Source organism: Cololabis saira, chromosome 22 (genome assembly GCF_033807715.1).
Source record: "Cololabis saira isolate AMF1-May2022 chromosome 22, fColSai1.1, whole genome shotgun sequence".
Lineage (NCBI taxonomy): Eukaryota > Metazoa > Chordata > Actinopteri > Beloniformes > Belonidae > Cololabis > Cololabis saira.
In genome coordinates, this window is record NC_084608.1 from 23,339,668 (window position 1) to 23,365,851 (window position 26,184).

At 41.5% G+C, this 26,184-nt stretch overlaps 1 pseudogene; it reads left to right on the plus strand.

Moving 5' to 3' along the window:
- The first annotated feature begins 727 nt into the window (after nt 1-727).
- Nucleotides 728-16,214, plus strand: LOC133423380 (dynein axonemal intermediate chain 2-like; annotated as a pseudogene).
- Nucleotides 16,215-26,184: the final 9,970 nt, after the last annotated feature.

Here is a 26,184-nt window from a genome sequence, read left to right on the forward strand (position 1 = left end):
ACCAATTAGAAATGAGCAGTAGTATCATGCCAAATGCATGATTTTCAAAAAAAGACGAAGATTCCCCTGGGTCAGGGGCTGCGCTCTCTTAATGGTGCTGCCAGTTGCCATAATTGATGCTCATTGCTGATAATTTGGTGCATCTGCTGTTCGGCCTGTTTAAAAATTCCTCCTCTTCCTCACCCTTTGCCTTTCAGAATCCGTGACCTCTTCCTTTTTTTCAGTGATAAGTAAATAAACTGAATTTGTATATTAAACACCAATAACACAGCACTTTCCTAGTCCACACAGTTTTATAATGCAATGCTTTTTGTCAGTTATACACACGCTCACACACTGATGAATGTTTTTCGTGAAAATGCAAGGTTCAGTGCCTTGCTAAAGGGCACTTCACCATGTCAACTGCAAATCTTTTTTTTTCCTTCAATAGGCGGGTATACCTTGCTGTTACACCTCTGCAATACGACGTGGGTTCATTTTGTTTATGGCAAAGCCTGAATGAATTTCTGATTGTCCTACATTTTCATGCAAGCAAAGGACAGCAGTTCATGCTATACATGTCATTTTATAATTGAAGCCATTTTGGTTAGTTTTTGTCTGGGAAACTAGATTTTTCGAGACAATTGTTGAAGTAAACTGTAATGAGATGATCTTCTGCGCTGCACTTAAAGCCTTAAAGTTTTTTTTCCCCACACGTGGAGACCAGAGGAAACAAACATGACCGGTCATGTTTGCCAAGAGAGCAAGGTGAGTTTCGCAACGTGGAGATAATGTCATTACAGTAATCCCTCGTTTTTGCAGGGGTTACATTCCAAAAAGAATCCGTGATAAGTGAAATCCGCGAAGTAGCAACCTTTTTTTTTCTACAATTATTATACAAGGTTTCAAATTGCGGAGATCAGCACCGCCTCGCACGTATTCCACTGCTCTTCTGATGCCGCTGCATCCTGACTCTCTGTAGTGTCTTTTTCTTCTAAAGCCCCGGTGCAGATGTGTTTTTTCGAGAGAAGAAAATAGTTATGGGTCGTTGTTGTCGCTCTTTTTTCTTCTGGGCAAAAAGATTCTTATAAACCAACATTCCACCATGGATTATATTTGAAAACTGTAATGAACGATTCATCAAAGGGTCCCGTTCTTGAGCTGCTCGATGAAGCTCATTGGCCGTTCTCAGCTTGTTGCTAAGCGACCAACGTTATTGATACAGGAAGTGAAGAAGCGGGGAGACTGTTTAAGTTTAAGACTATTTAACTATTCAAGTTGATCAAAAGTTTGTATTATTCTCCATACATTACCATGCTGAAATGAAGGCTAGAAGGGCATTAATGGGAGCATTTCAATTTATTTTTTTTAAGTAACTAAAAAGTTACTTTTCATAGTAACTCATTACTTTTTGGTCTAAGTAACTGAGTTACTAACTGAGTTACTTTTTAATGAAGTAACTAGTAACGGTAACTAATTACTATTTTTTAGTGACTAGCACAACACTGGTTAAATGTATACAAGTCTGTTTCCTTTTTAGTAGAAAGTTGTTTTTTATAACTCTAGGAGAGATTTTGTTTTCAAGAACTAGAAGATGCAAATTTTGCCAACACATAACACTGTCTGGTCCTGTCTTTAAATGTTCCTATCAAAAGTCCAGTGGAAGTTTGTTATTAGTTTTTTGTCTGGTTTGTTTTGTTCTCTCTATAACTTGGCGGCTCAAAGTGCAGCTGCTTGTTCCAACACTCCCCACAGTCCAGCGTCTGGATCCAGAGGGCCTTTTGGCTTCATCTTTCTGTAATTGTGCCAGGCTCCATCACTGCTAACCATGGTAATCACAATCATAAAATGCATCACTGCCCCCTCTCTTTCTCTTCTGGACATTTGCAGGCCAGAGCTTGCAGAGCTGCATCCTGACCTGCCGCCCACCTTGGTGTCTGCTGTCGACACATATAGTGGTCTCTGTAGCACAGCAATTAACCATGTATCAGTCATGTGTACATAGAACTTAGTTCTCCAGCTAACGGATAATCAATATGAATATTTTTTTTTAATGTACCATTGACAATATATCTGGCAAGATATCGATCTCCAATTGGTTTGTTTTTGGGGGCCATTTTATGCCTTTCCAGCTTTTCAGAATTACTGCCAGTGTTATTACAATGAATTACCATCATAAATTTGCTCAAAATAAATGAAAAAAACTAAAAAGGTAAATGTATGTCGTCATATTCCTTTGCCCCAAACACTGGGTATCGGGGGGCTGGAAATGTTTCTTTTTTGGAGAGTTTTTTTCTCTTAAATTTTAATAAATGCATATTTTTGTCTGATTATCTCGCCGTTTACTTCTGCAGAATGTGTGAAAAAATGTGGACGTTTTAGTTTCTGTGCAGAAACCACAGTTGACTTGAAAAACATGCAGAGCGAATTCACTGTGACTTGTTATATAATAAACGATACCAACATGCCTCACAAAAAGGACCAGTGGTTTATTATTTCAGTGGAGCAAAAGAAGATATTGCATGACAGGGACATTTATCCTCTCACTTTGATTTAGCCTTGCAACTATTCAGCTCGGTCTAAATAACTAAAAACCGTTCTGATATTGACTGCATACCCTTTTTTTGCTGAAAGATTCAAATACTGTCATAAGATAATCAGGAATAGGTTGCATTGTTATTTCTGTATTTAAAAATAGAAACTGCTATGTCGATGTGGTAGCTTTGTCTTTTTTCATTATTTGTATGTTTTTTTGTTTTGTCTTTTCTGCACAGCACAACCACAAGACAGGAGGGGGACAGGCGAGTGATAGCAGAGCAGCAGAAGGAGCCCAGAGATCTCAGCAGTTACATTTACCAGGCAGCTTTCGTGGCGACCAAAAACAGTAATATTCTCCTTAATGTCAGGTTTCAGCCTGTCGCTGCATATTAGCTTGAGGAGCCGCTGTTCTCCAGCATTTTAATTACCTGTGGCGAGACAGAGTAGCAGCTATTGGTCTCCTGCTTCATCTCGTTTCCCTTCAAAGACAGGAGCAGCTCACAGACGTGTGTGTGTGCGTGCGTGCGTGCGTGCGTGCGTGCGTGCGTGCGTGCGTGCGTGCGTGCGTGCGTGCGTCCTGCAAGCAGCTAGGGTGCCACGCTTCCCTTGACACCAAATCACAGAGTGTAATGGGAAGCATTCAAAAGCTGTCTTTGACTTGAAAGCTTTCATTTTGAAATCTCGACATGGTTTTGTTGTCTGTGTGTGTGTGTGCGTGTGTGTGCTTGTGTGTGCTTGTGTAATCTTTCTGATGAAGAAACTCAGCAGTTCCATTTGTGAAAACAGTCTCAGGTAAAGGTTTGAAAGGTGAGAGCCCTTGATAAGTCACTTGTGACATGTCTTTTGTCTTCAGTGTTTACATCCGTGGATTTTTATTTTATTTTGGGTTTTTTTTAATGCTCAAAGGCCATGAGCCAATATTTTGTCTTTTTTTTTTTTTTTATACATTCAAAATGAATCTAAGCATTGATCTGTAAAGTGTTAGCAGAAAGCTGAGATGCAACCGAGCCTGACCTCTGCAGAGCAATTCTTTTTTGGTTATGAGCAAGTGCTAAAATGAGCGACTGAACCAGCAGCAGGTCATTGCTATCTGCGAGTCTTTTTATCACGTTCCAATCCTCCACCAGCTATAGGCTGCACTGTAACAGGATCTCAGGAAGGACAAAAGGCAGAGCTGCCGTCATCACAGGGAAACAGGGTGTCAAAGATGCCGGCGGCACCACGGGCAAGGTCTGTCAGCGAGATATAGGCGGCAGTCAGAACGGGTCAAATCTACAAATGTCTCACTTGCCCTCCACACGAAAACACTGGAGAAAAGAGGGGGAGTGTGCTGCTGGAAACCTTCATCACGAGAAGGTTTTCACACAGAAATATGTCACAGTTGGTGACTGTTGAGAGTTTTACATGATGCAAAGGAAGATGGAACAATAGATGGCGTTATCACCTCCGAGTTTTCAAGTTCAAAGGCACACTGTCAGCTAAGATCAGTTCAGACATGCATCAGCCCTACTTAGGTGAGCAGTGGTATGTAAAAGTCTCCCACTGGGCCAAATTCACAGCACCTGGACAGTGTTTTGTGCTTTTAACAAATCCATAACTTAGTGTGTCACAGCTTTATTTTTGCACCGTGATATTTTGCATTAAAACCTTTGGTCAGAGTAGAAATCCGGGTGTCATTTTCAGGCCCAACTCCCTGCTGAGCTGACGCGACACAGTCCCACGGCGGTCCGTGTAACTGTCACAAAACATTATCCACTGATGCGTGTCCTGGGACATGACTTTCTTTTTTTCATCTCTCTCTTCCTACATGCACACAAAAATAACCACACATGGCAGTCTCATGGCATTTATTTAATAATAGAAGGAAGGCTTACCTGTTTCACAACACCGGTTCCAAAAAAGCCTGCGCTGCTTTGTAAAAATGTGTAAAATAACTGAATATGTATTTCATTCACAATACAGAAAACAAATCAAATGTGTAAAGGGAGGGATTTAATCACTTCATGGAAAATATTTGCTTATTTTGAAGCTGATGGCTGCAATACATTTCAAAATAAGTTGGGAGGGTTACGAGAAAGAAACTCCTGGAAGATGATCTAGCAACTAATTAGAATAATAAGGAATGGGTCAGTCATAAAAACAAGATATTCCAGAGGCAGAGGCTCTCAGAAGTAAAGAAATTATAAATAAAAATAAAAATAATAATCTGCAAAATGTACCTGTGACAACTTTGAATACCTCATCATTTAGAGTAAATAATCCTTTACACGGGACAAGCCCAAATATCAATATTTGGAAGTCTGTGATCTTCAGGCCCTGCGGAAGCACCATGATCCTGTTCTAAAACCCCCTGAATGGACTCGAAAAACGAAAATCCCCTGAAATCACAGGTCGCTCTGCCATCCACTAATGCAGGTTAAAGCTTGATCATAATTAGTAGAAGCCATGTGTAAACATGATTTAGAAACTCCACGGTCTCCCATGGACTAACACTCGTTTAAAATGGAATGGGAAGAAGTTGAAAAACCTCTTGTGGTCAGACGAATCGCAACATAGAATTTTTGGGACTCATGGACGCCACGTCTACCTGAGTAAAAACAGGAGGGACTATCAGACTACTTATCATTGCTTAGTGGTATGGAACCAATGGAAAGCAGCAGTTTGCACATCTGGCAAGGAAATATCAATCCTGAAAGGTTATGCAGCGTTGAGATCAGTGTAACTTTTGTTGAAGGACTTGCATCTTTCAGCAATACAATACGAAACCATATTACAAAAGCATGACTTTAAGGTGCAAGAGGTCACAAACAAAAAAAAAAGACCCATCACTGTTGAGCAGCTCGAATCAGAAAGCTGAGAAGAGGACAGTTTTCTTCTCCAAACACTCCCAACTGATTGTTTCTAGACAACATCGCCTTATGCAAATGGTTTTCGAGAGTTGATATGGCCATCCCATTCAAAATGATCCTGTTATTTCTTAACATGGCACATTTTCTCAGTCTAAACACATTTTTTTGTGAATAACAAATTGTTTGTGACTTGCAAATCATTTCTTCTCTGTGAACACAGAGAAGTGTTCCACCTCTTTCAGAGTTGGGATGTCCCAGGGGGAAATGTTTTTTGGAGGGTAGTAAGGTGTGCTAGAGAAGTTACACGTGTGAATTCCATCCAGGACTCCAAAGCTCATCTCCCGTCTAATCCGACCTTACAATTTTCTGTAAAAACATTACTGTAATTTCAGTCATAATCGCTCAGTGTCTGGTGACGTCAACACACTTACCCCAGTGCGTTCGTCTTAAACAGTTTAAAAGTTATGGTTTGCTTTAAACTCTTTGTGTGGGGTCTGAACATGTCAATGAGTCCTGTGACATCACAGACTCAACAATGAATTAAATTCCCCAGCGTTCCCATCTTTTCAATATTGGCGGTTCCTCTGAAGTGGGAACCCTGGAGGAAAGGGGTGAAGTTTGATTTCTCATTTAAGCAGAGGATGTTTTGAGACAGTTTGATGCCGTCTAAGCATCTTTGGTTGGATTCCCATGTGCTTGATTAAAGGAGCATGAGGCTCCTTTTAAGAAATGAGACTCTCTAGCGCCACCCTTCACCACGACGGCCGTCGGGGGTACTGCAGTCAACAGCGAAGCCGGCACGGGAGAACGGGGAGAACGCGCATGCAGCGTCATGTGACGTCACATCCGCAGGGCAGCGCGGGAAAAGCGGCCCCTGCCTTGCAGCACATTTTGCTGCACACAGCCTGTTCAAGGAGGCAACGGACAGATATACTAGAGGGCTCACTCTTTTTGGTTTGGAACGCTTCATCTGACATTATCACTAGAAAGATTAAAACGTATACAATTTTTTTTCATAAATCCTGCCTCAAGCTCCTTTAACTGTCATGCCTCACCTCATCTGTAAAAGACATGAGGGGGATTTGGATGCTTCTTCTTAAACCATCTTTACACTTTCTACAGGTTGGCAGGAGCTAGTCCATTACAGGGCCACTTACATAGTGGGTTTTGGCAGCACCATTAGACTTAACGTGTATGTTTTAGCACTGCTGGAAAAAGGTGAAGTACAAAGACAAAACTCATGCATGTAACCTCAACACAGAAAGACCGCTGCTGGGATTCGAACCGGAAAGGCTCTTGCTGTGTTGGGACAGGGCTATCCACCTCAACATCCTCTAGCGTTTACAGAGATCAGTCTTTCCTTTTCTGGAGAAAGCATTTCATTAATTCATTTTAGATTAATTGCAAGTACTCCGAGTTTTCCTCCCACAGTGTTTGGACACTGTGAGCATTGACACCATCTGGCATAAAGGGGAGCACAGTGAGAAATATGGCTGCTGTGCAGGTTCCTGACAGCCGAGGGCAGTCTGAGGTAAGTCCTGTGTAGCTAAAGACGCCTTTACAGTCCCTTACAGATTGGCGCGGGGCCGAGAATCAGACCGTTTAACGAGGGCCAGGGCAGAGGCGGTCCTGGCTATACTTTTGCGCCCTGTGCAAACTGTCCATCCCAATAGCAACAGGAAGGCAAAGACTCCAGCTGAAAAGATTGTTTGCACATATGATGCACACCACGGACCCATCTATGCCCTTCAGAGGAATCCATTCTTCCCCAAAAACTTTCTCACCATAGGAGACTGGACGGCTCGTATTTGGTCCGAGGAAATCAAGGAATCATCCATCATGTCAACCAAGTAGGATTCAAAGCAGAAATTCACTTTTTTTGCCCACCTGCCAACATCTTTAGCCAACCACTTATACAGACATCATGTAACTACCAAATGATCTAAATGAGAAGGTTATTTTCATAGGATGTGAGATTATGATAATTAAAACAAAATTTTTCCTTGAACCATGACTTTCTCTGGAGAATTTTCTCAACAAGTATCCGTTGCTTGGTCTTTTGTTGGTTCCAAATTTGGGTAGACAAAAGGGCCCTTTTGATTTTCTTCCAGTCCAATGAACAGCTATGGTGTGTCCCCTTATTGTCATGGTAACCCCTTAGCAACCTATTGTGCCTCACATAAACAATCCAGGTGAAACAAACAGACTCAGGATGCAATCTTCATTGTAAAATGCCTAGAATTTAATTATTTACTTTATGTACCTGCCACATTTCCTGGTATGTTAAGTAATCTGATCCAGGACTACAAAAAGTAACCAACATTTGGCAGGTGGTGGGAAGCTAATCTATAACCCTGATTCAGACACACTACATTGGTGTAATAAGTACGTCTTACTTGATTGATTCCAATAGAATTTAAATATGAAGGGCAGAACCATACAGTATAAATGAGGTCAGGGACATCTTCTTTTTCACCTGTCCCCTACCGTGTTTGTTCTGACAATCTCATCTTTCATGTCATGTGCTCTTGATACATCTTGTCAGCTGTTCCTCTATGTTTGTAAATGTATTGTTTAGTTTTGTTTTCATTTTTCATTATGTTTAACTTTTTCCACTTTGGTGACCTTTTTTCACACCCCCATCATCTCCCCCGTCTCTTCTCCTGTGTTGCAACAGCTTATCTTGTGATGCATCATTCTGTTTGTCTTAAAGGGGACCTATTATGGCATCTAATACCTATTTTAAACAGGCCTTGAATGTCTTAAAAACAAGCTTTTGATTGTTTTTGCTAAATAAATTAGAAATTCAGCCTCTAAACCATGTCTTTATCTTCCCATTCTCTAACCGCATTCTGTGTGGGATTCTGAGTGGCTATTGGCTGCCTGACGCGATGACGCGATAACGCGATACACCGCTATGAAAAAATGGCGGAAGCTCCAGCCGGCGGAGTTAGTTGTGGGCGTGGTTTCACGCATCGCACCCGTCGTTAGGTAACGATGGGAGCAGAATCTGAACGGCTCGTAGAAGCCACATCACACTGGACGGCTCATCCGGGCGGCTGTACAGACACTGCAGAATTTGGTTGCTTTCCTCCTTCTCTGAGTTTGCAGGCTGAGGGGAGACCACTTTATATATGTTAAAGCAAGAAAAAACTTGTTTTTCATAATAGGTCCCCTTTAATCTTTCTGTGTCTTTCCGTTCAGATGGCTTTGCAAGTTTTTATGGGATGAAATTTTGTGCTCCAGGTACCAAATGTCGTACCTCATGGATGCCTGCTGGAGTCCAGTTAGACCCTCTGTTTTCTTCACTGCGAAGGTGGATGGCGTCCTGGATGTATGGGACATCCTATTCAAACAGAATGAGCCCCAACTAAGTATCAAGGTGATCTGATCTTACCTGTAAACCTAAAACCCCAAATCAGAATTTACTCTGTTGTTTTAGCAGTTGTTGAAGTTGACACGCGTTTTTCTGCGCAGGTGTGCGACAAAGCTTTGTATCCGTCCGTGTTCAGGATAACGGGCGTCTGTTGGGATGCGGCTCTCAGCAGGGTGACACCACGCTGCTGGAGATCAGCTCTGGACTGTCCACCTTGCAGAAAAATGAGAAGTGTCTGCTGGCTGGTGTAAGAAACATAAAGACTCTAAATGAGGGAGAGGGGTATTTTTTTTAAATTATTTTTTAATGGAAAAGGTTTGGGCACATTGACGTATATGAATTTGGTGTTGCTGTACATGGAAGAAATGTCTGTTTCTAAATGGTCTGCAGATGTTTGAACGAGAGACAAATAGGGAGAAGATCCTGGAGACCCGGCAGAGGGAGATGCGCTTGAAGGAGAGGTGTCGTTCAGAACAGAGGAAAGCAGAGGAGACGGGGCGGGAGGAGGGAGAGGAAGACCCCGAGCAGCTCATTTCCAGGGCTGAGAGTGACTTCTACACCATGGTGGAGCTGGAGTTCAAGAGGAGAGAGGAGAGGAAGGAGAAACTGCAGGTGAGATTCATGACACCAGTCTGTGTCCTTCTGATGCTTCATGTGGCTGTTCATAGTTTATATCACACTGAGTTGACATGTTTACCTTAATCTTCTATATCTTGCTTAAATTGATCTGTCACAAGGTAGAATTAATCCAAAATGTTTATTTCTTTTTTTTTTCTTTTACAGGAAACTCTGTGAAGAAAAGAAAAATTTAGGGATTGATTGGGAATAGTTTAAGGTATTACATTAAATATAGTATTCATTAACTCTTCTTAAAAGTATATGTGTGTTCAGTGTTAATAGGTTGAAACATTTGTGAAAAATTTAATATAGTTTATAGAATATAAAGGATAAAATTACATCAACACCTTCAAAACACACAAGCTACTGTACTTTTTTTGAACTGTTACATATGAAGGTAAAGATAACAATTTATGACACAAACCAGAAGGTTTATGTGGCAGGGTGGAGGAGCTGCAGCCACTCAGGCTGACGGGACACAGGTGTGTCCCGTCAACCTCTCCACCCTGCCAGCCTTGATAAGGCGGGGCTGGACAGCAGCAAGGGTTAGTGGGAGACTGAAGCTGAAGCTGCTGAGTGAAGCTGTTTTTGTGCACGTGTGTCCTGGGTGTTTGGCAATAAAGGGTTCTGCACTAAACTCTGTGTCCTCTCAATCCTGTCGGTCGGGCCCCCGTAGCACTCGCCCTGCTACAGTTTAAACTTGTGTATATTCTTTGTTTTTAAAGGTGACCTATTATGGCATTTAATGTATATTTTAAACAGGCCTTGAATGTCTTAAAAACAATCTAAAGCTTGTTTTTTCTACATAAATCATAAATCCAGCCTGTGGGCCCTGTCACTAGTTTTACCGCTTCTAACCTCTTTTTCTGCGCCTCATTTTTAGGGAAGAGGGGGGTATGATAATGAGGCTCTGTGCTGATTGGCTCCCTGAATGACGTGTAGCAGGGGAGGAGCATAAACCTCGCTCCGCCAGAGCAGCCGAGCCTGTAAATTATCACAACACTGAATTTTCACAAATGGAAACTTTATTGTTAAAAAAATAAAATATGAGTTGTATATAAATAACATTTATGCACTATTTAAGCCGGATCTACCCGGCGGATGCTGAACGCTGGCCCCGGAGCCACGCCGCGCGCCCGGGAGCAGCGCTGCTGGAGCAGCGCGCGTCACCGCGGCTTTAACGGGGGAATCTGACCGGTTCCGACCGGCCGGGACCGCAGGAACCGGCCTGGACTGGTAGCAGGGACTCCCAGGGACCGACCAGCGGAATTTCAGCCGGATCTGCCCGGCGGATGCTGTGCGACGGGCGCCGCAACTCCACGGCGGGCGCACAGATCGCTCCGGAGCGCATCCGCGGCGCATCGTCGGTTACCGGGGATCAAACCGACAGATTTGCCTGAAAATCTCTGAGGGTGAAGCTGATCCGACCTGGAACGGACCCCCGAGGACCCAGCTCCCAAACCACCCGGGAACCTGGATGATTTAACCCGGATCCGCGGCGCCGCGTCCGACTGGCTGAAGGATGGACCGCTCCAGCAGCGGAGAGAGCTGGTTGTGGGCGTGGTTTCAGCAGCGGAGGCTGAACCTCTGGAAATCTGCTCCCGTCGTGACGTCACGACGGGAGCAGATTCTAATCGGCTCAAAAAAAACCACGTGACACTGGGGGACTCTGGCCGGCGGGGGTCAGAGACCTTGCAGAATTTCATGGTATTTTGTCTCCACCATCCCTGTGCTGGCAGGGTGAGGGGAGACCACTTTATATATGTTAAAACAAGAAAAAACGTGTTTTTCATAATAGGTCCCCTTTAAGAGGTTGAGGGTTTAAGTTTCCAGTGAGGCATTTTAAAACATATTCTGTCTGAAAGGGTTAAGATATCAGACTGAAAAGCAAGATTCATTCTTCTCCACTGTGTTCATCAGCTGCCTTGGTGTTTATTGTTTATTGATTTGTTTATTGATGTTTATTGTTAACATGGCTGTAAGTTGCACAAGTAGCTACAATTTTTCCAAATCTATGAGGGAAAAACTGACAATTAAATGATAAATTGATAGTTTTATTTATTGTTCCCTTCTCTATTGGCACAGTGTATGTCTAATAAGACTTATTAGACATACACTGATGATTAGCTTGGTAAATTTGACTCTAGGTTTAAGTTATCAGTCTGTGGGCTTGTGATTTTTGTACACTTGAATTAAAGAGTTTACTTGGTATGTTTCAAAAGACTGAGATATTGAGTACATATGTTTCAGTGTATCTCTTAGCACCACAATGAAGTCGGCTTTACAATGGGCTTTTCCTTTGTTTACACCTGAACCAGTTGTTTACACCAGCCAGTTGTTTCTTTATTGCACCTTTCAGCTGTTTGGACAACCAGCTTACCTCTCTCTGTGCCACATTGATCTTAGTTTTCCAGCTTTCTCTACCAAGTATAGCAGGGGCAGGTCAGCGTAGTCAGAAGAATGACATGTTCACGCTAACAGTTGAGGGACCACCAGGAATTATGCCACAATCTCTTTTGACATATTTTCTTTCTCATAAAACTCCCCAGTCATCTCTTTTTGGTTAGTTCAAGTCATGATGGTTCGGTTTAATGTCAAAAATCTGAAGGCTTATAAAATTAGCATGCTGGATATTCTGTGTTCCCCAAGTCACAATCCCCCTTACACCTCTGAAACACCCCCCCACCATTCACCGTGTCCTCCTGTGCAGGTGACAAACTCAAATGAAAGATAGCTCAATTTACTTTCCATAGCTAATTGGATTAGCGCTTAAGGCACTACAATAACGGGTGAATTTAGAGAGGCAGGCTGGGAGAATGCTGGAGCCAATTTTCCAGTGAAATGAGTTTTGCTCCAGGTGAAGAGAGAACTCCTGCAGAGAAATAGAGAGGCTCCGTGTTGGAAGTTTTTATGACACCAGATCAAGTAAAGTGTCGTTGAATTTGAGTTCGTCGCAGCGTGTGTGAGGGCATGTTCAGAAATATATTTACAGGATATTAAAAGATGATTGCCTATCTGCAGCACTGATGATGGCACAACTTTTTATTGCGACATAAAAAAGGGAAGAGATTAGACTTATGACCATGAAAAAGGGGTCAATTTGTATGACAATGTACAATAGACGAACAGTAAGATCTTGGAGGTGAAGAAGTTGAAGAAGAGTTGGAGTTGGAGTTGTGTTGGAGTGCACTCATAAAAGTACAACATCTTGGACGTGGCTGCTCCAGCTGTTGTCCGAGCACTCGGAGTAAACGTAAGTTAACATTAGTTAGCTGGTAATAGTTAACATGGGCATAGTTAGCATGAGCTAAGCCAAGGTAATACGACTGGATTGGATTACTTTCACTCCTCGACCCAGAGCCAACCTGTAATTTGCTCCACACTCGTGACAGTCCGTTTGTAACTTTTGAAATAAGAAAAATTAAGCTTTGTTTTCTCCCCCTCTTCATAAGTCAAGTTCATCAAAAAGCATGAAACAGTAAAAACGATAACGGTTAACTAATTGTCACCAAAGACAGCTGTTACCCCCAAAAGAATAATAAAAAAAAATCACTCATAATTATTAATGAATGTATTTCCTTTTTAACCTGATCCTAAAAATTCAGGGTCGTCACAGGTATGAAATCTATCTCAGGAGATTAAAACCCCTTCTGTTTCTTCCTGCTCTAAAGTTAGACATTTAGACACTTCAGGGATTTGATCCACCTTGGAGAAGGCCCCTAGCGGCCATTCAAGGAACTGAATGTATCTGTTTTCCCGAGTTGGCATCAGTTTTGAGAAGGAGAGGTTTCCGATTCGGTACACCTCACATAGACTGAATCCTCATTACAGTCAATATGAGTTCAAATCAAACCACATTCACTTTATTTAGCAATCTCATGGGAACCTTTTATGAATTATGAAACTGTTGAGTAGCAGATGGAAGACCTGGACTTTCTGTGGGTCAACCGCATGGATGGATCTGATCGGAGAGGCCGTTCAACAGTTCTGCACTGATTTGCGGGTTTTCTTCATGCCCTGTCCACCTGGATCAATATAGGTGTCAGTGTTATGGCCTTAAATTACTGTTAGATGCTCATTACGAGGCAGAGCTCAATAGAACTGTGGGTGCATGAATGGTTTCTGTTGGTGTGTGTGTGCATTGCACCTGAGAGTGCATCTTTCAGAAGTGCCTGCCGATAAACACCAAGGCCATGAGCTGATTTGAATTGCAGCGGTTTAATCAACCAGTGGGATGATCTTTCACTGCCTGACACACACACACACACACACACACACACACACACACACACACACACACACACACACACACACACACACACACACACACACACACACACACACACACACACACACACACACACACACACACACACACACATCCATGCGTGGAGCCAGGAGGGAAAAGACCAAAAGAGCACACATCTCCTGAAGTTACCCTCTGAAACCACAATTCTCTCCGTCCACAGTGTAAAATACAGCAAATAATTTTGCAGTGCAGATAAAACATGAAATGTTGTGTTCACAATGGGATGATCAAAGGCCAGGAAAAAAAGCAATAAAAGAAGTGCGTCTATCCATCAACGGGCTGCTGAACACTCAGAATGATCTGGGTCTCAGGTGGACTGGATGCCTGACAGAGATTCTCCTCTTTAAATCACATGGCTGCTCTCTTATTTCCTGGATGACTGGGCAGTTTCTCCCCTCAGCGATGTACGTACAAAACAAGCAACTTTTGAAAGAGAAACTTGACCCGTCACTCAGCGGTGACACGTTTATGTATTATTGATTTTCCTTTCCCTACTCGCAGCCATCAGTGCATCTTATGAGGCTTAAAGTATTAATAGATTTTCACACACACTTTGTAAAAATAAGGCCTTTCTGCACTGCGACCTGCTTTGAAATACATCATTTATATGAGTTTTCAAGCTATATTCCTCAATAGAAACAATTTTCTACAGTCTCCTGAGTGACCACACATACAAAAGGTGATTTATACAAACATTATAGAAGAGTGATCATGTACAGGCTTTTACATTACAGTAGTGGGTATGTATACACACAATCCACCTCCTGATAAGAAGGAGACCAGCTTTTTGAAACAAACACTAAAATAATGCACTTTTTTTTTTCATTGTGTGATTAAGTATTTAATTAAATTAAGTAAAAAAATAAATACATTTTAAAAAATCATAGGAAATACTAAGTACCCTCATAAGTCAGTAGATCCACCTTTAGCAACGATAATTTGATGTCGTTTCTAGTTGTCCTTTAGCGAGGTATAAAACATTGGAAATAGTTTTAGAGAAACAATTGCTGCTGCACATCAATCTGAAAAACAATTTCTTACGTCTTTCACTTTTTGCATTATGTTAGCAGCAATCTCAATGCCCCAGAGCAGCAGTCTGCCAAAAAAAATCAGCTTTTTATAGAGGTCTGCACATGTGCTGGTGAAGAATTCATCCAGGGCTGAAGATTAAGAGCATTTGATTGCGACCTATACTTTTAAATCCTATCGGAGAAGCCGGGGGGCTACCTTGAGTTGTTTACATGATTTATATTTTCATCCATCAATTACCTTTACTCCTTTATTCCAATTCAGGATCACAGGGATCTGCTGGGGGTTATCTCAGCTATATGTACATGTACATATATATATATATATATATATATATATATATATATATATATATATATATATATATATATATATATACAGTGGTGGACAGTAACGGAGTAAATTTACTTGAGTACTGTACTTAAGTACATATCCAGAGGATTTGTACTTTACTTGAGTATTAGATTTCTTTGGTACTTATTACTCTTACTTGAATACATTTCCAAGACAAATTTTTACTTTTACTCGAGTAAATTTCTTGGAAGGCTGAAAAGTACTCGTTACTTTCAGGTCTGCTCTTTTTTCTTCCTCCCTAAAATCCTATTGGACACAAGCTGTTTTTGTCAAAGGAGACCTATCACAGTGCACGCTCTCCACTGGGATGTACGTAAAGCGGAAATACGTCAAGCCTCCTCAAAACGATACCGCCAAAGTAGCCTGCGTTTGTCAAGACAGAGCCGCAACAAGTCAAGACAGAGCCGCAACAATGGCTACGCCTGCGTCAGGAGAAGAAAGACAATCCGCTGAGTCGTCTGAGTCTTTTTGGTGTTTTTGGTGTTTCTGCAGTTTTATATAACATTGTGGTTCTAAAAGCAGCACATCAGTGCAGCTGGTTTCAAAGAGTTAATTCTCAGAAACAAGAGTTAAAATATCCTTAAATTAATTTAGAAAAAATATAGTAATTTACTGATGTGGAAAATAAGAAATTTACTCTTACTCTTACTCTTACTTTTACTTAAAGTAAATTTAAAAGCATTTACTTTTGGATACTTAAGTACCTTTAAAAGCAAGTACTTTTCTACTCTTACTCGAGTAATATTTTGACTGAGCTACTTTTACTTGTAACGGAGTAAATTTTGACCAGTAGTATTTGTACTCTTACTCAAGTACTGGGGTCGAGTACTCTGCCCACCTCTGTATATATATATATATATATATATATATATATATATATAAATATATATAATATGGATGATTTTTAATTTTGCATAACATACTGTTGTTAGTACATAAGTTAGAGCACATCATGCGTGCCGTGCGTGCACGTGTGTGTGTGTGCGCCTGTGAATGTTTTGAAATATGAATCAGAGCTTATTCTCTGCAGCACATGCACAGAAGAAAAAAATAAGTTGAGTGATTTTTGTATTTGACAGCAACCAGCTTCCAGCTCCCAGTGAACTGAGCACTGCTGTTCCTCTTCAATTAGGAGAGGGTTGTCTTCGGCATCAAGTCCTGATGCAACATTTGCAGCAATATTTGACACAAAACAGCAAATGCTCCAAAGTTTTCCTGGACGTTCCGTTTGTGAACAAGGAAGCTTCCTCTGGTAGTCAGAGAGGAGAGGAAGCTGACTGGAAATTAACAGGTGCTTTTTCTGCATTCAATTGTCTTTAAAAACCAAAAAAATCACCTCAATAAACACAATGGCCCGGTTTCCCAGATCAGTTAAGTAGTTCTTAACAGCGAAAGACTTCTTTCACAGGCTCCTTAAGATGGTTTGAAAGAAGTCTTTCGCTGTTAAGAACTACTTAACTGATCTGGGAAACCGGGCCAATGTGTATAAGCTGAAAACACATGAAGTACTTCCCAGCCCGAGCCCAGACCTTAACCTTAGAGAGTCGTTCACACCACGGGAGCTGAAGCGGTTCTGTGAAGCGAAATGATCAAAAAGTCTTACTGAACGTGATTCAGGTTTGATCCAGAGCTGCTAAAAGCACTCAGTCGTTGGTGCCGAAGGAGGTTTTTTTTTAATTCACACATAAAGCCTGAAACAGTTCTTTTTTATTATTCAGGCAGTACACAAACGGAAGTCTTTTTTGTTTCCACAATCTGCGCCCGCTGAGATAATCAGGGGCATTGTGGGGTTCAGTCCTGCCCAGGGACACTTAGGCACATGGCAGGGCTGGAGATCGATCCGCCAACCTTCCAGTTGGAGGACAACTCACTCTACCTACCGACTCACTGCAAGCTGGTGCACAACACCAATCAATACCACCTTCTTCCTCATTTTTTTTTCCTGCTTCTGTAAAAAGCACAAACCCACAATTATATTTGTACCTGAAACAAGAACTTAACATGCACCAAATGTAGCTTGCGGTGGAACGTGTTCAACACCTCACAGCTCCTTTTTCAACACTATCAGTTCCCATCCTATCTGACCCGTTTGGTTCCCCGAATGTCTGATGTCCCAAGTGTGATCACGCGGATGAGCAAAAAGGTAAAATCTGAACTAGAGGAGTGTTTTTCAAAGGCGCTGTATTACTACCTAACAGGAGCGTTGCTAGACAACGAGCTCTGCAGGGGCACAGGGCCCCCACTGCTCAGATCACAATTTTCATTATAAGGACCTGCTATGTTTGTGAAATGGACAACGTTACGTTCCATCTGCTTCCATCTGCTGAGCCTGTTGTTACTGCAGCTGCCAAACAACCACTGCTGGAAATGAAACACCAACTGATAAAGGCTTAAGAAACAGGCTTTGCTATTTATGCAGACAATGTGAACATCAAGGGGCCTTTTTTGGGGGAACAAAACAAATATTCAGTAGATGCAAACACTAAATGAAGTCAAATCTTAAAGTTACTACACATTTGATATGTTTGAGGAGACTGCTGGGATCCGGAGAGGCCGACGGTAGATCTCTACCCATCACACATGTAGGGAATTATTATTCCAGACCTGTGAGGACTTTCCTCATGGCGCATACCGTTGTTTTTCTAAAATGTTCTGCGTTGCCAACGTTATAAAGAATTGCCCCATGTACAAAAGAATTGTAAAAAGTATCTCAGTGCAAAGTACAAATCGGAGAATCCGAGTGACTGCAAAACAGAACCGTTTGATGGGCTATTGATAAGGAAATTATGACACTTTGGCTCAAGTTCTGAAGAATCGTTTCTCTACGTAAATTGTTGTGTATTACTTCTCTGGGAATTGTGTTGCTATGACAACCCATGTCCTGAACGCTGCTTTGGGTAGGAGACGACGGGTAGAAACTCAGGGTTTCTTTATGGTGAGCCTGCCAGCGAGGAGGATCACATCACCGAATCAGTTACCATGGTAACGGACTCGAGGTCAGACTAGTCTCGCTTTCTGGAATGGAAAACCCAGAGTTTCCCCCGACTCGGGGTTTCAACATGACCTGCTTTCTGGAACAGACCCCGGCTCACCCAGAGCCAGAGTCAACACTGGACCCTCACTTTCCACAAAATCTCCTGGATCCACCAAGACAAAAAGAGCCCCTTAAATAACTCTCCGAGCTGCTGCTTTCCCACTTAACTCGGCCAGTTGTCTCTCAAAAACGCCATCTATTCGCCTCACTTTCCCACTTGTGGTTTATTGCACACAAAAGCTAGTCTTCTCTAAGCACAATGCACAAATCTTCACGGAATAGCAGAGTGCTCAGAACTCACTGGAGCTTGTATTTTAATCAGCTTGCTCCATGTAACTTTACAGATCAGTCTAGATAAGCATCTTCTGTCCCCGTTAGGCCTGACTCCCCGTATCCCTCACTGCGGGGTGGTGTACCACCGTGTGCCATCATACCAGGGCACAGACTCATTAACCGGTGCACGTGCCAGCATATTCCTATTCAGAGTTTCTCAACAAATTGCAGATCCACGGTAAACTTCATGAAGCTTTTATGATACTTTATTTTTCCAACATTCACAGTCCACAAAAAATAAATGTTAACAATTCTCCTCTTGTCCGGATTTATGTCTAGCAGCCCTTTTGAAGGTTTCTCTTCCAATTTGCTCTTATTGTCACAAGAGATCTGGACCAGGACGGAGAAGAGGAATGACAGCGGAGTCTGGCGGGTGAACATTTATACCATATTCTTACTTTCTGCAGAAAAATCTATCAAGTTTTGCCTTGTCAGATGATCAAAATACCCCTCACAAATGTATTATATGATAAATGATAAATGAAAAAAAAATATTTTCTTGAAAACATAATCCGTAGGACACTGTCAAACGTGAGCATGAGTGTTGTGAGTTCTGGAATACAGCAGGTGGAATCAAGCGCAGACGTCAGATCAAAGTTTAATTACAGCTATTGCTGGACGAGAGTTGTAGAAAAGAACTAACAGGACGAGGTAGTCGGTGTAGGTTTCATGTGGTGACATGAACAAGGCAATACTGCACAATGACGGGAGAGAGACAGGCGGTGCGTCCGAAATGCCATACTAAACAGTATATACTACAAAGTATACTTCAATTCGGCAAACTTTTCAGTAAATATCCGTTGTATGCATTAATTCGGACGTACTATTAAGAGCGCACACTTCACTTCCTGCTGTAGGGAGGAAGTGACGTGTCACAGCAGCAGTAGCAGCTCCGCTCCGCTATTTCCCGTTTATCCTGACCGAAACAAGATGACATTATATAATGTTATTATATACGAATATTATAATATTAATATTATATAATAATATTATTATACTTAATATTATACTTATGACATATACATATCACTTAGCAAACAAATGCTGCTGCATTGCATTGTGGGAAGTTTCTGCTTAGCTAGTGTCCATCAATCCACACTAATACATTTCTCCGGAATGAGTATGGATAGATCATACTATTGAGTACGTTCTAATGTTTCGGACGCACTAAAAAATCTCACATACTCATTTTGCATACTCATTAGGGTGGAATTTTGGACGCAGCCAGGGTATACGTATGAGGCACACAGGTGAGACACATGAGGTAAACGAGGAGGACACAGGTGCAGATGATGAGTGACTGGGGAATCCTGAGAACTGTAGTCCAGTGATCAGTATAGTGGGGAAGCTGACTGGGTGGAGGAGGAGGAACAGGCATGACAATTGCAAAATAGTAAAGCTAAAATAAATACTGTTAAATGCTTACTAAATAAATACTTTGAAAAGTCTGTGTATCAGTTAAGCTCATTTAAATTCCTTTACTGTTATTTTAAGTTATTTTGCAAGTGTATTTTGTGCTTTATAGCAGACACACAAAAACAGGAAGACATGGAAAACAGGGTATAATGAAAATCTATTGTATATCAATAAAAATGTAATGTAAAAACAAATAGTCAATGAAAAGTTATAAATAGGCAATAGAGAAAGTCACCTTGACCCCAAACATCAACATTTGTTGGCAGAAGCATTAATGAGATCTCGAAACAGTGGGAGCTGAGCTGAGATGTTAGAAGTTTTTATATGACATAAGAGGTTGGACTTTATTGATAACACAGCTGGTAAACTAGAGTGCATCAGCTCCAGAACAAGCAGGGAGAAACGGAAGGTCAAAAAATGGACACATAAGAGCTATCAAATGTAAAATAAAAAAAGAGACATAAATAATGTGTACTGTATCTACATAAAGATCTGAAACCGGTGTTACTGGAAGCTGAATGCTCCTATGCGATCACGCGTGGGCTTCAAATCACAAACAGTCCTGTTTCATCTGAAAAGAAAAAAAAAGTTGGTCTTTATTTTATTTATTTATTTCAGCCGAATCTATTCTACGTTTTCTGTTCTTGGGGCTTAGGAATGGTATTTACTAAGTGAACCTCTGGATTCAGTTTGGAAGTTTAAGTGTTTTCTGTTTAGAAATACGTGGGCATCGATGTTTTTACCACTTTAGGTGGCTCAATGTTTGTTTGTTTGTTCTTCTTTTTATTTCCTACATAATATACCAAACTTTTGATTAGGGAACCTGAAGATTGTTTTCCTCTTACAGCCTAAGGGTGACATGTTTGCATTGATAGCTCCTGATTGGATATCTTTTCTCGTCCTTCACTTGATGAAAAGACGTAATGAAAAAAAACAGCCCACAGCTTTCGATGAGATAGTCTCAGAGTCAATTTTCCAATTAGTTTTCATTGGAAAAAGAACATAGAAGTGCTAGAATTCTTTAACACATCCTCCAGTTTCTCACTCCACCTTTTAGACACTTTTCAGCATCTCTACAAAGTGTCTTTTACCGTTCCTATACACATATATTTGCCTAATCCAAGCTTAATCTAATGAGATGTAAAGCCTTTATAGCACTTTTCTATACCATTTCTAAAACAGCTTTTAGATTCACATTCTTTTAAATATGTAATTTCCTACTGAATGCCAACACTATTATTTATGGAAATCAAAGAATTTCCCTTTTAAAAGTATTTACTAATGACCTCTGATTCGTGACTGTTGTCACAACTCTTTACAAAACACAGCTGTACAGGCAGAAACTTTTCAGAGACGCCGCAGAACACAGAGCAGTCTGTGTAATTAGGATTTTGTTTGACAGTGTGTCCGAAGCTTGTTGCCGTCATAGATAATCCTTACAGCCAACACATTGTGTTTGTCTGAACTATGAGAAAAACTGTGAACTCAAGCCTGAACCAAAGCTGCCGCTGAAGAAAATGAATGAGCAACCACACAGAAAACAAAGCACGTTGTAAGCGGGAGCCGGCGAAAACGGAGGAGGAGAGGAAACGATTTAAACAATGCTGCAATATTCTGTTCAGAAGCAGAGAAATGACTGTTCTGCTTCGAGTTTTCTGTGTTAACCCTCTCCTGAATCCGTACAGCAATTTACAGTTTGGCATTGAAGGCATTGTATTTTTGGTTAATAAGAAATGATGATGCAATAAACCTTCAATACCTACTTACTATCCAAAATATGCAACACTGTATTTAAAAGACTACACTTTTATCTGTAGGAGAGGTCTACTTGGTAACTGCAGTTTCTTGAATGGTCACTACGTGCTATCTTTATTTATTTTTGTATGATTTCACATTCATGAAAACTGTACAGGGAAGTGTTTTTATACTTTAATTGGAATAAATTATATTAAGCTACAAATCAATGCATAATTAGAGACATGGTTTTTGACTGACAGTTGCCTTTCTACACTTTTGTTACTTGAAGTTTAGCACTATATTGATTTGACTTCTGAGCTCTAAAGAAAGACCTAACAGTGCATCATCATTCTTATCTTATATATATGTTTTAGTGCTGTTGATTGAACTAAAAGATTACTGTGACCTGCTCTCTGGGTTGGCCTGGAAGGGTCCAGGGAGGAAGCGTAGCTAAGCCACAGCTACAGCTACTTTGACCAAGCTGCTACCCGGGCTAACTGGTGAGCAGCCTTTAGCGCATTGGCTCCTTGTCTACAACAGCCCACTCCTCCACCCAAACTGCCATCCAGGTTGGCTTTTTGACTGAGAGAAAACTTGTAATTGATGTCCGGTTCGTTTTATACGATCCGTGTTGATCCTGCAGGATCCACTGACCTTTTAAACGAACACTTTGTAGCCACTTGGTGGCAGTAATGCACTTACGCTGTGTTCCAACCAAATAAAATGACTGTCATAATGTTATTGATCATGCTAACATACGCCGACAGCCAAGGGCCCATAAAACCACTGCAAACTCCTACAAATGGAAACTCACCTTGTACTAAACAAAAAAGTTTCCTTCTTTTGCACACTTTATATTCAGCAGAGAAATAACAAAAGTATTTCCATTCATATTTCAGCAGAAAGGAGAGCAGTTCTCTTTAAAATGAGAAAAAGGTTAAAATTATTGAATAAAAACCCAACAACAACAAAAAAAACCCACACACATTTATTTATTTATTTTCAATTATTGATGACTTTGTGGGTTTCAGGCCAACTTGGCTTCGTCAGACTTGCCTCTCTGACCCCAAGGACCACTGCATTTAGCAGTGAACTGCCTCTCATTACTCATCATTTAAATGCTGTCTCATTATGCCAACTTTCGGGATTTTTTTAAATAATGTTTGCAATGCAAATCTGGTGCTTGAATCAGCAGCTCTGTGTATACAAAGCTGAGAAAAGAAATTACTCATCCTGTTATTGCTGAAAAGCTTGGTTGACGGAGGATGATAGGGGGTTTGAACAACAGAAGAATGCTCCCACTGTTCTTGATTTCTTTTTTTCCAAACAAAAGTATGATGTGTAAAAGAAATCTTACTTTAATCCCTGTACTGCAACTTCAGCTCTGTAGTAAATGTGTATGCACAGATAGGCCCCTCCTGGATGCTGTATGATAGCTCGTGTGTCATGACTGCAGGCCTATCGCTTGCTGTGCTCCCTGCAGTCTGAGCCAATATGTTCAGTAGACACAGATGTAGGCATAGCCTAATGGAATCCAGTCAGCGTGGTTGATATCATCACCAAGTCACTCTGCCAGCCTTCGATAACGCTGGGCTCCGTCCTTCTTCGGAGCCGGGGCAAGTGTCGTGGAGAGCCCTGCAAAATTTTACATATTAATACATCGCAACAAATGTTGGGCGATAAGCGGTCTGGGTATTAATACTCCTTTTTCTGCGATCACCACGGCACAGCTTCATCAGAGAAGACAATCTGGCTATTTTATTTTTATAGACATGCATTCAGGCGGAGGAAAAAAGAAACCTGCACTATTTAAAAGATGAATTACCACATGAAGATAAGAAACTGTATCTACCAGAGTATATTTGGACTCAAACTGCAATCACAGTTGAGTAATTAAATGAACATGTTGATGGATTATCACAAAATATGATTGTGAAGCAGTGAAGCCCGAAGTGGGGAAAAGCCTGGCTCTGCCTAGAAGTCCCAGAGAAGAGCATTTCTAAAGCTAGCATTCTAGCAATGTACTTAACCTGGCAAGAACTGAAGTTTACAATGTTCCCAAATCCAGATAGTAAAGAATGCTTAGCTTAGCCCAAACTCAGCTAACATCTGCAGTTTCTTTGGCCCATGTGTATCCCTTTAGGTGAGTGTGGCTGCCTAAACCCTCACATGCATCAGACACCATTTCTTTTTCTTCAGACTTTTAGCCCCCCTGGCCCTCACAGCACTTGCTCCATACAAATGTCAAACGGAGCTCAAGAAGTTTAGGACATCTGGCTGACACAACACATACCAAAACCCATGTTTGGGTCTTTTCGTGACTCTGGGACACATCTGGCTCGCATATAACTTGCAGATGGAGTAACTCAACCATAAGTGGCAAAAGTAGCCCAGATTAGGCCCAAATAAATCTGTTTATCTGGCTATTTTTGTATCAAATTTGAAACAAATGTGTTTATATGCATAAATGTTATGTTAATATTAGAAGAGTAAGAGTACCAGTCAGGAACCACAATGAATACATTGGCTTTTATAGTTTTATCTCTTCCCTCTTCTTTCCAACTCTTAGTAAAGAATTCATGCTCTACTGCGCATCAAATATGAATTGCAGTTTATAAGATCACATTTCAAATTCCAGGTCATAGCTCATGCATTCCCAAGTGCCGCTGGTAACGTCATTGTTTTCTTATTTCAGGGCCACTGATGGAGCTTGCAGCAAAAATGTGTTTCTTCACATCAAGAGACGGCAAGGTGGACAGTTACAAAAATGGTTATCGCCGCTTTAAAAGCTAAAATAATGAAGAGGAGCTGTATTATATGGATATGTATTCAAATGTGTGCTCCAGCTACCACAGCGCTGCATGAGATATGAAATTGCCTGATCACATGTCAGCGGCTGGCGTAAGGGAATGGGGCATGTGTCATATCTTGTTTAAGCAGCCTGATGCAGCGGTTGTGTTGGTGGATGGTTCACAGCTACTTTTCAGCCTGTCATCATGGCTCACGTTGTTGAGCCTCTCCCCCCTCCCCCCTCTGGCTGGGAAGTTTCCTGCTGGAGACAACTGGCATCCATGCTTTCCAGGCCGACAAGTGGAGGTAATCTGAAAAGAAATCACAACCTCACCTCGGCTGTTGCCATATATCCACGTGAGCCAGGCGAATCTGACAGCCATCAGACGCCCCAGACTCTGATGGCTGGCGCTCCCGGTTCACCTCTCGGCAGGCTGCAGCCAGGCATCCATTCCAACATACATGTGATCATGCCAGGGAATTCAGGTGCCAAGGGACTGGCACGGCATGTGCTGGGATTTCTCATACATCCAAGTCCTTAGGGCTTCACATCGCAAAGGCTTTTGAGCTACGCATAGAAATCCACTAGAAGAGGAAGAAAAACACACGTACACACACAAGAAGCTGTTGCAGTGAAGTAGTTCAACACTCCCTGCGTGGCAAGTAGCCACCACATGAAATGATCCAAACATGTTAATTATTCATCACAAAGTTAAGATTCCATATCTCTGATGTCTGAACATCAACAGGACATTTTCAAAGTTTGGTCTCTCTTCCTGATCTACTTGGATTCCACAAACTTTCAACAACTTAAAGATTTATCAGTTTGTGTTTGAGTCAGATGACTTACCCGTGCTTGTGTTGTCACATCCTTTCAGTGTCAACCTAAAAATGTGACTAAATATTATCTAATAAAACTTTATAATCAAATCTGCTCCTTCCATTTTAGAGCATGAAGCCAACGGTGGAAAAAAAAGGTTTTGGAATCGCTGCAAAGGTAAGAACCAATACAGTTTTGTCATCTGCCCTTTGAGCACTTTACAGGCTTCAGGGGTTTGGAGATGGAAGTATTCAATGCCTATAGATTTGATCCTTTTCATCTCTCCATCCATCAACTTCCAATTATCCGATTTCGGGTTGTGCAGACAGCAGCGGAGACTTAGCAGAGAGCAGCCTAGGCCCTAAGCAGCTGCTCCGGGAGGATACAGAAGCGTTTCCTGGCCAGCTAAAAAAAATACAACCTCTCCCCCATGTCCTGGGAGTCCTTCAAAGCCTCATCCCAGTTGGATGTACTCATAACACCTCCCCAGGGACATGTCCAGCAGCCCGGCCAGCCATGTGCATCCACTTTGGAAAAATTCTCTCTTGTGAAATGAGTCTGGCACCCCCTCTGTTTACACGCATTTCCTTTTGTACCAGGCCAATTGCAACAGGGGCTTTATGTGATGGCTCATACAGGAACGTCCAAGAGCCATCATTCAAAACAACCAAAATGACTGCCATTGGCCTGTGTTCCCACAGCTCTGATAACATAACCCTAACCCTTCCATGTATGAACAGCCATCTGAACAAGCACTGTGCACCAAGCAGCATCAAGGGATGTGGGAACATTGGGACGACTCCATTCCAAACAGCCCTTGCCTTTGTTTTGAGTGACCAGGACAATATTTAAAAACCCAACAAGTAACAGGAGTAAAAGTCTTCCTCTCTGAGGAAAATTGACTACATACATTCACTGATGCTCCTACTCCACTGAATGTGTTTTATGTTGGTACTAGTCTTGTTATCGCTCTAAGTCACACGTTAATATTCTGACTGGTTG